Source organism: Crassostrea angulata, chromosome 4 (genome assembly GCF_025612915.1).
Source record: "Crassostrea angulata isolate pt1a10 chromosome 4, ASM2561291v2, whole genome shotgun sequence".
NCBI lineage: Eukaryota > Metazoa > Mollusca > Bivalvia > Ostreida > Ostreidae > Magallana > Magallana angulata.
In genome coordinates this window covers 45,371,895-45,382,961 of record NC_069114.1, presented here as the reverse complement: position 1 = coordinate 45,382,961, position 11,067 = coordinate 45,371,895, and positions in this window count along the sequence as shown.

Here is an 11,067-nt window from a genome sequence, read left to right as displayed (position 1 = left end):
ACAAGACATGAAATAATGTCTATTATCTTGTTTGTGATTGTTCCCAAAGTGATAATAGTGGCGTCATTAACAGCATTCTATGATTGCTTCAGAAGCAAAACAAATTTCGATTAAAAACAACATCCAGTAACCCAGACTTACTGTTTTTGATTTTCTATAGACTGAAAGCATCAGTCAAAGGAAAAACATCCTTTGTTTTGCAAATTGTCTTTAAAAATATTCTTAGGAAGTACTGATAGCTTAAGTGTATATGCGATATGCTAAATCATGGATATAAAAACATGGCATTTACAGGTAAATATGATGTTTTATCATAAAGTAATATTGATGGAGGAAAGGTTTTGGACCTACTGAAGACACGATTGCCAGGACAGTATTGTTGATATACATACATTACATACATGTACATGTATGCCGATTTGTACTGGCAAGGTGAATTTAAAAGAAGTAAATGCTGCACATAGGTTGACAAAAGAAGATGATTTCCAATATGTTACCCTCACTGGCATTTATTAATATTATAAATTCATAAGGCATGCACAAATTCAAATAGACAAATGGTTACCTGGGTACCTTATAATTAAAGAAAGTTTATTAAATTTGCATTGCCATATTCTTTGTTTCATATGCTTTAATAAATTATTTCAATTCACAAACAAGAACTAAGAAAAAATATACAAGTAATATAGATTTTATAGTCAATATTTTTGGTAATATCACCTGTTGCCATGGATATGGAAGGTACAGTTACATAATACAGGGAGAAGCATTTTTAATCAATTGTTTGGATGCATCTTGACCAATCAGATATATGTATAGTAAAGTAAAATAGAGTCACATTTAATAATTCAGTTCATCCCGTTGCCTAGAATTTCTGATGTTTTTTTTCTCCATGTTAACATTTTTCATACAACACAGCCACAAGATATTTTTTCTAGACTTCAAGTGGAAAAGTACCAAAATTTTTAAATAATGATACATGCATTAATTAAGACCAAACAATACTAAAATGTTAATCTTTTGCATTCAAGTCTTATCAAACAGTGGGCTTTTTTAATTTGTATCAATAAACACAGAAAATTTCTGCACATGGTCATCTGGCACCTGGAATTAATAGCTTATATCTGGGTGGACAGGAATTTAGGGAGAGGTTGTAGACCTGATTCCTCTTTGTGAGGAACAGAATGGTACTCCGGCTTCTTCCCACACCACTGCCCCCTCGCGCTTACATCCGTGCCAACGAGAGATATTAATATAAGTTGTAGAACTTGCTTATCAATCGGTGTAAAATAAATAAAGTTCTTTTTTTTTTAACAGAATGGAGGGTTCCTACGCCTCCCTGAGACACCCCTAGAACATGTCATATCAATCATCTTCCCTCTGGTCTAATCATTAATAAATAATTACAATAGGAAGAATTTCTCATTAATCTGATTCCTATATTTTTCTGATAGTGCACTGCTGTGCTGATCAATATATGATTATTTGCAATCATTGAATGGGGAATGGACCAAAGATTTACTCTACTTATATATAATATCAAACTGTGCTGATACACAAATATTTGCCATCAGTAAGTAATGAATGGAGTTTACTCTACTTACCGTATATTGTTGATGCACAAAAACTTGCCATCTGAGTTAGTGATGTCAGAAGACCAAAGGTTTACTCTACCATATAATCAAATGTTGCTGATGTACATAAGAGTGATGAATAAACCTGCAAAGTTTACCCTACTTATATATGTAATTAATCATTAACCTTTGATTTTCATTTGAACTAGGAAGCCCACATTCTCTGATACTCCTGCATGTTATAAACCCAATTCATGCAAAATGTCAAATGAAATACGATAACGGCTGTAGTGAATGCTGACAACTTGCGGTTGTAACATCTGTTCAGTGACTATTTCTACTGAAACAGAATACTATCAACAACCGCTTGCACTACCCCGCCAGTACAAGTACCTTTACCATGTTTACTATGTCAGCTAGAAGACTCTCAAGTGTACTTCAATGGGTACGCTTAAGCGTACTTATAAGTCTTTCTAGTGGTTTATAAAAACTTTAAATTCTTTCGATTGTGCCTTACATTTGCTAATTGAGTACACTGTTTCTTATTTACAAGTAAATCTGAATCATATAACCACAATTCAGTGAGCATCTCTCGATGTTCTGGATAAAAGACCTGTTAGTAAGAATTTCATTGTACATGTATCAGTACTTTCAATCTTCAGACTAAGAGAATGAAGAGGTTTTCATATCACCAAACAAATCACATCTGAATTGAGTCATGTTATGCCGCAGATTTGTACACACATCTGACATACAACTAGCTCCTACCCCCCTACCCCCACCCAACACATGAAATGGGGTGGGGGAAGGATGGGGATGTTATGTATATGAATGCATGATACTGTTACATCCTGGTACATGTTTTTTATTACTGTTTATTCATCACGGTACTTCACAGTTCCTCATGATGAGTATGTAAACTCGGCCCACATTGTTTCTCATCATACACATGATCCACATCCACATTATTTCTCATCATACACATGATTAAAGTTACTGTTTTAATAAACTCAAATTCACCAATATCCAATGTCTTAAATGATTTTACTGAAAGTTAATTACAAGTATAAATTTAAAAAGATAACATAGTCATCATGTAAATTTTATTCAAATCAGTAGAATAGTGTATGCTTTTTTATCTTTTGCTTATAATAATGTGTTTGACTTCTTATCAGCCATCTATATTCCCATAATTTCTGATCAGAGCAAATCCAACACATTACAGAAGATAAAATTCTCTCTCTAATCCTGATTATCTCAGATTAAAAAAAAGGAAAAGTTTGTTGTACAACAGCATCGTACTAATATGCTCCGAAATCACGTCTCAAAAGAAAATCCATTTAACAATTTTCTTCTACCTCTCCATTAAAAAAGCTCCTGAGGATTTTTTGCACGACAACAGAGATTCCAGTCACAAACACACGGAAGCGATGAGGCTCTACGCCCCATCACTTAAACTGGTTTATAGATTTTCCTCACCACAGGGTGATATTTCAGTGTTGGCATGCATCTATTCTGTTCCTCAGCTACCAATATGTCACTTGACTCAAAAATATCTGAGCACCAATATTAAAGTTGCTCCCCTTACATGTATACAATATTCCTGTGTCAGTGTGAAAAGGTGTTTTAGTGAAAGAATGTTTCTATCTTTTAGTTCAAAAAGCAGCGCAGTGACTTTGACACCAGCAGCCTGTTACAGATTGGATCAATTTATTTAAACAGCTCATGGTGCACCTCTAATCTAATATGCAAGATTGATGAACTTCCTTCTGTCTTGCTGCCTCAACAATAACCGGGACTGTCAACAAACATGTACACGTTTCCTTGATCATGTTGTTGTTTAACCCTTCCTTTATTTTGTTTTTTGGTGTCCTGCACCTTGCTTTTTACTAGATGATCAACACAAGGACATTCCTGACTTGATTTGATTCTCCTTCTTCGCTAATGTGCAAGATAAAGGCAATCAAGCCGCATTGTACCGATATGCTGCATTCAAGAGGCTCTAGAGATGCCTACATGACATGAGCATCTGATATCCGCACTTCAATTGTGATGACAAAATAATCTAGTTTACTAGGTTTCTTTAAACCCTAGATACATGTACTTTGAAGCATCTTGCAAGCCTAATTATTCTGTATACGGCCAGTATTACACATGAAGTATCCTGGATATCTTACTATAGAAATTCAATATTTATTAAGTACTGTATCTCATTCTGAAAAAAATTTACTACGGTATACATTGTTATTTTCGCCCAGTTTAATTTTCACCCTTTTACACTTGCAAGCGGTTTCGCTCTGTCTTGAATTCGCCCAGACGCAGTTGTGTTTAAAGAGAGATAGTTTGAAACATTGGAATACACCCAGTCTTAAATACGCCCACTGACGAGGGTGAAAGGGGCAAAAATAAAACGGGGAGCAAATATTTCCCTGTACACAGTAGATGTAGGCAGAAGTTTTTGTGCCCTACTTTTTTAATATATCTAATCACATGCATTGATATGTAGAACAAACATGTTAAACCTTCATTTTCACCCTAAAAACATGGTAAAACACAATCTCAATTTCCAAATTCAAATCATCTATCTCAACCTTAATTAAGTAATATCTCTTCCATTTTTATATAAATTGAAAGAATTCCAATACACGCGTGACTATGATTAAAATTTCACGTGAGTGATATATGATATCAATTCTGTCTGCAAAACTCGGCATTCAAGCATTCACTGAGTTCCATTGAAAGCTCCAAGAAGAAAATTGTGTTCAGTTACAAGATTGCTAAATCTATCTTTTGCCAGATATAATTATTTTTTTCATTAAATGTCCAAGAATTATGTCTTTCCTTGTCAACTTTAAAATTACGTCTTGCCACAATTTGAACTTGTCAATGAGTGTCAAAAAATTAAATGAAAAAATGTTAATTCTTGAAAACACATATAGTTTAGTAATGAGCCATTTCCCATTGATGTCCTTGAATTACTGTACCTAAATTGGAATCTTAAGAAAAATCTTTTGTAATTTATGTAATACCAACTCAGAGAGATAAGAAAAAGAAGAACAATATTTTCTGCACAGTCTTAATTGTGAGGCTGGGAAATCTGATCCGAACTGTTCACTGATCAGCATCACGTTGTACCTCAGGTTTCAGCAGTATTGGAATCTTTCTAAGACAAATTAAGTATTGTCTGACTAGCAAAATTTAACAAAAAATGCTGTGTAGCTTCATCCGTATCAGAATTTTGTAAGACAGAAGACCATTATTACCAACAATGTGTGATTTTCATGCATAGATTTTTTTTTTTACATACTCCATTCAGGAAAATAAAAAATATTATAATCATGGGTTAAAATGTATAGACATGTACATTGATAGCTGGCAGTATATTGATGTTTGGTCGCACATTGACATCACGATCCCTGTAGACAATATCTGCATTCAGTCCACGCCCAAACAGACTATGTTAAAAGACCATTATGTGTGTACATTGTGATCTACAATTTTCTCAACATCAGAAGTTGATAAAGTAAATATATATTACGTATAATCTTTCATTCTACATTTTTAGGGTCAGAGCCAATACCATTAAAAGTCAGAAAATGAGCAATGTTTTAAAATGTTTAAGGGGAATTCAGAATATAAAGAAACATAAAATCTACTAATTTTGAATGTTTTGTTGTACATCACTGAAAACATTTCCATTGCAGAGGATTTACTGATAGCAGTTTCGTTGTTGTATGATTGATACAGATGTTGTACTACTACCGCGGTACTCACTAAAATACTTTAGATAACATTTGAGTATTAAATGAGCTTAATTTTGATGATTTAAACTGAAAATAGGAAAAATGATACATCATTCCTACCTTTCTGAATGGTGCTGATCAGAGTAGACCAACATTTTCTTAATGTTTTACCCTATATTTTTTATATTTTAAATCATTTATTTGTCTTGCAAGCTGTTGCCTTTTTCTTCTTTAAATAAATCTGATGTGGATGATGATGGTGATGATGAAGAGAGTGACTCCAATTGGTCGATTCTAATTGATTACTGTAAACATCATACTGATGCCATGAGGTTTCTGAGATCAACAACTGATGGATCAAGCTTTTTTACGTAATTATCACTACAAGCAAATATAGGGTGTTTGTCATCAACCTCAGCTGACAATCAGCGAAGAGAGGTCACGGCCCCTGCAGTCTCAGTTCAGTTTAGTCAATAACAGCAGGCAGTAAATCAAAGATGAATTGTCTGAATTTTAAAATTTGACCTGAACTTGAACCAATCAAATCTTTATCTCGAGGTTGATTTTTAATCTTTAACTTTCAATTAGTTTCCAAGCAACCTGTGCATATGACAAGTAAATCCTCTGACATATGTTATAAATGGTGATCCAATACAAAATTTTTGGTTTTTGCCATGCTGTTCCTGAAAGATAATATCATTACTATGTTGACTCCAGAAAATGACTCACTGCTAGCTTACAATGCTTCATGCTGAGCTTCCACACGCAGTAGTAGAACAGATCTATCTGATGACGATCAGCATGTTTACAAATTGACTCAGCCCCCAGAGACCCTCCATTTATAATCCTATTATATCTATATAGCAACATGTGCAACCCTTTGTGATCCGCCCAATTATGTAGGTCATGACAATATTATACACACACACACATGCACAAGCAACTGTTGACAAACAAAAAATAGGAAGTTACTTACTTGGTCCCTGTGGACCCGTTCTGGTTATGATTTGCCATCGTAAGAAATCAGCCAATATCCTCAATCGCATCAGCAACCCAATTTAAATGTCTCTCTCTCTCTCTTTTCCTCGGGTTCTAATCAGCACACAAAAACACTTCACATCTCACATATAGACGCCCTTTGGCGTAAGATTTCAGCAACACAACCAAAATTGAAGAGTCAGGCGTCTTGTTTAGCTGTAATGTAAACAAGGCTCATAACTTATTTTCCTCGTTTCGTTTTCACGAACGTACGAGTCGAGTCTTCATGGCGGAAGATCGATAATTTGGCAAGTATTCTCCGACAATCGGTGGCCTCCTGCTTTGCGGTCACTTGCACACTGGTGTGTGGTACCTATCGGCACAGAGAGTGACCTTTCTAGGGTGTTAATCGGTCACTTCGCCCCTAACTGTGTCATATTTTACCCATATACAATTGTAAGAAATATGCCATTGATTTGGAATGTCACGTGACAATATCCTAAAGATGTGTATTGTGACGTCAATCGAGGAATCCCCATCGGGCACCTGCTTTTCCGTTCGCCCTCTGTGTGGTGAAAGCAATGTAAATTAGGATGTATGTACATAAAAATGGTTTCCTTTGCTTTTCTGATCTTTTATTATCTGTTATATTTCTTGATTTTTTGTTTGAAATGAACTCAAAAGTTTGTTAAGTTGTTTTTTTTTTTTTAAGTTAAAAAATTAAGTTTACGGAAGGGAGTGTACGTAGAATGTATCGAATTCAGTTAAAGTGTGCCGTGTTATTTATTATAGTTGCATATTATTGGCAATAAAAACACACTGTGACGCAGATATTCAAGGGTGCGTCAAGAGGGATATCCCCTCAATTTAAAGGTGTGAGGGATTACCTTAATTCTCGCTCACCAATCAAATGCGCCAGAGCTAACTTTATTACAATAATATCGTGTACATGCAAAGTTTAAGATTTTAAAATAATTAAAAATAAATACTTCAATTTAATTGAAATATTCTATATTATATATACATGTAGATATATATAGATATATATGTAGAGTATATTCTATATTGAAATTGAGAGATATAATAGCCAAATTTAATTACATGTGATATTGCAGAGGCATAAATAACATATCATTATTTATGTCTCTGGATAAAGTAAGAGAAATCTTTTTAAAATATATTGAAAAATAAATATGCTTGGACCATCAAACATGAACTATTATATTGACACATAGATCATAAGAATATGGAAAGCAAAGTTTTAATATTAAAATTTAAAGCCTTAATTGGTTTACAGCGCATATTAACATTTGCCTGCAATAAAAATGCAATTTTAATTACATTTTTTTTCAAATGTATAAATGGGGGTTTTAATTAGTTATGCTTCTTTAGCACCCACCCTCTTTCCTGCATGCATGTAGGAAGACATATTTACATTTTACTTTGTTTTAGCTATGAAAAACCACTATGCATTAGAAGAATTTACATTATGATAGAGCCAACGATCTGGACATAAGCAGAAGAAAACTGTATAGTAATAGAACTCGGACAGGTTCGCATATGTAGATCAAAATGCACGAAGGGCGAAGATTTCTGAATCGACCATATGGTGAAAATTATTTATATTTGTAAGATTTTTAATCAGTGTAGCCATCGATTATTCAAAATAGAATCAGACGATTTTAATATGCATTCAATCTACGTATACTGTGACTTGCTGGTGTTTAGTTACATTAAAAAAGAAATACACCAATAATTAAAAACATTAATATGTTCAAACACAGATGTATTTCGTAACATTAACATACCAATACAAGAAACACGTGTATCTGTCAGGGTTATCCTTATTTTACATGGGGGTTTTATGACTTGTTATCAAATCAGTTTTAAAGTTAGATTATTTTTATGCACAATCGATTTACCAACAACATAATACCATTTTCAAAAGAATAATTTCTAACTATATTCAGTTTGAAAAATTTCAAAAAACGATAAGGACTAAAATAATTAATCCTTAAGTTTTGGTGGTGTCGAACCCACAACCTAAAAACCCAAGTTTTATAAAATTAACTAATGTCTGGTGCTCTAACCACTGAGTCACTTTGTACACAATAAAGTGCGTTGTTTAAATACAATATGAGACGTTGGCCACGAATTTTCGGACTTGTATTATTTTTCTAAAACGTTCAATTGTTGTTCGACAAAATGACATTTTTAAAGTATTGTGGGTCACCTCTCCACGTTTTTGTTGATTAAAACCGGTTTAAATTCCATTAAACCGCATTTAGACTATGACAAAAATATGAAGCTCAGGCCCACTCTATAAATGAAAAGAGATTGAAGTTATAAAAATTACACCATATTTGGAGGTTTTGACACACATACGCCTGTTTAAATCAACCTATTGCAAGCATTTAAAATATTTAAGGGTTACAAACCGATGTTACGTTAGATATGCATTGTTTTTAATTATTTAAACCAAAAGTATCAGATTAAGTGATATTTTAATTTTGCAGTAACTAATCATTCCTCATATGGGCATTTTACACGCCTTATTTGCCCATCTTCTTCATCCAAAATCAAATTATGTAACCATCAATGGGTGCGCATAATTAGTAGAAACTTAATTAGATAAAAGTTTTGAACCAACAGTATGTCAGAGAGTCATATAGGTTTGTCTCGTGCGAAACTCGAGTTTCGTCACCTTGTTTCAACTGACTGAAAAATAAACGCAGCGCTGGCTTACTAGTGTGTCAATTTAAGGTACAAAGTTCGTTTGAAAGAGAGATAACTCCTGCTAGACACATCTTCACAAGTCAAGGGTTTCTGATCCACTCCGCTTCTCACAGTCATGAGTCTTCTGTCCATTTCGCATCCGTCAGGTACTGCCGAAGACAATGATTGGAAATCAAAATTAGATTTTTTTCAGCACATTAGCAAAAGTTGATTTTGCGTTCAATAATCGTAGAGATGTGCCATTTTTTACAGGCGTCGGAACTGGGGGGAGGAGGAGGAGAAGGGCAAAGTTAGACATAACCGTAAGGTTTTTTTTTGCTTGTCAAGATTTCTGTTGATAAGTCTATCCTCCCCCCCCCCCCCCCCAACTTTTAACTTGCTTCTGACGCCACTGTCTTTAAAACATTATTGACCTGATGTTGTAAGGATATCTTGAAAAGCACTTCTAGCAAAACTCGAATATATAAAGAACACGGATATAGCGAATTTACTGCTATAACGATTTATTATTTATGCTCCGGCAAACTTCTTATATTATATAACCAGTAGAAAATTATCGAATATAACGAACACAGCTATGTTTTAGCCGCTGGCAATATTTCAAAGTATTTTATCATTTCTATTACGAATGTTCTTTTTGACAAATTTCATTGAAGATATACGAAATTTTAAGATGCATAAGTACTTATAAATTATCTAATACTCAAATTCGAATGTGAAAATATTGTACGGAAATTTTTTTAAAATCATGAAGGAAAAGGTTATATTGACATTATTTGAAAATTAAAATGGCGTTAATTCACTATGATCGTAATTGTTATACGGTGGTCTTTATTTTTTTTATTTTTTTTGGGGGGGGGTGGGGGGGGGCTCTTGAAATTCCATATAAACGAATTTTGCTGTTAAAATTAGATTTCCATGTTTAACGCACACATACATCAACTTTCAAGAAATGTATTTTTTTTTTACAAATCTCTCTCTCTCTCTCTCTCTCTCTCTCTCTCTCTCTCTCTCTCTCTCTCTCTCTGAAGTTTCCTACGTCAGCAAAATTTGCTCGTCAGATGTCACCAAAATATCTGACTGCATTCATTTTTTGAATAAATTGCCAATTTGGTGAAATCATACAACGACTGTGTTTATGAAATGAATAGGAAGAAATACTCATTTCTTTGGGCTTGAAGAAGATTACTTTGTGGGTTTCATTCAATGCGTTGCAGCGCACAGTACATGTCTTTCTTAAACATACAGTCGTGTTTTGAATAGCGACTCATAATTAATAATTATTTCATAAATTGATTTGTTTTACGACGAAAACAAACATCAATCATATTTCTGGACGATAAAAAAATGAATCGAATAGATTTCGCTAAGATCATGTGCATTGTACAATTCATATATTGATCCCTTATTGAATCCACATTTATCAAATAATTCGCGCGACCAAATGAAATGAATGGTATGGGAAATGAAACAGATTTTTAACGCCCATGCACTGTACATGCTAGGCTTCTGGTTGTCTAGCGATATTGCAAGAAGTTTTGCTTTCCTCTTTCTTGTTTACGAGGGTGTGTTTAGTGAAAAGTTTAATGGTCGCCTTTGGTATGAAAATAACTACCACAATTACTGTTGTATTAATCTCATTAAATTGTCCACATATTACGGCGTTTGAATTTTAATCATTGTCATATCTATATACTTTATGCTTGGATAAGGGGACGTTTTCACGCCATTTATGACGGAATTTTTGAAATTGCTATGAATCTTAAGACAGTTAATAGGATGTCTAGAGCAGGCGAGATACATACAAGAATAGATAGAGATGACATGCTCTGTTAATTATGGAGGAGAAGTACTTAAATTTTCACTCTTTTCTAATTCTTTAAGCCGCAGGAAACTGTTTTACAGATATATATAAGCTATGCATATTCGGATCAAGATTAGGTACCCCCCCCCCCCCCGGTGGAAAATTCAGACTTAATTTAGTATTTAAAATACCTACATAAAATATGCCTTAAAACCTCTCAGCAACTCCCCTC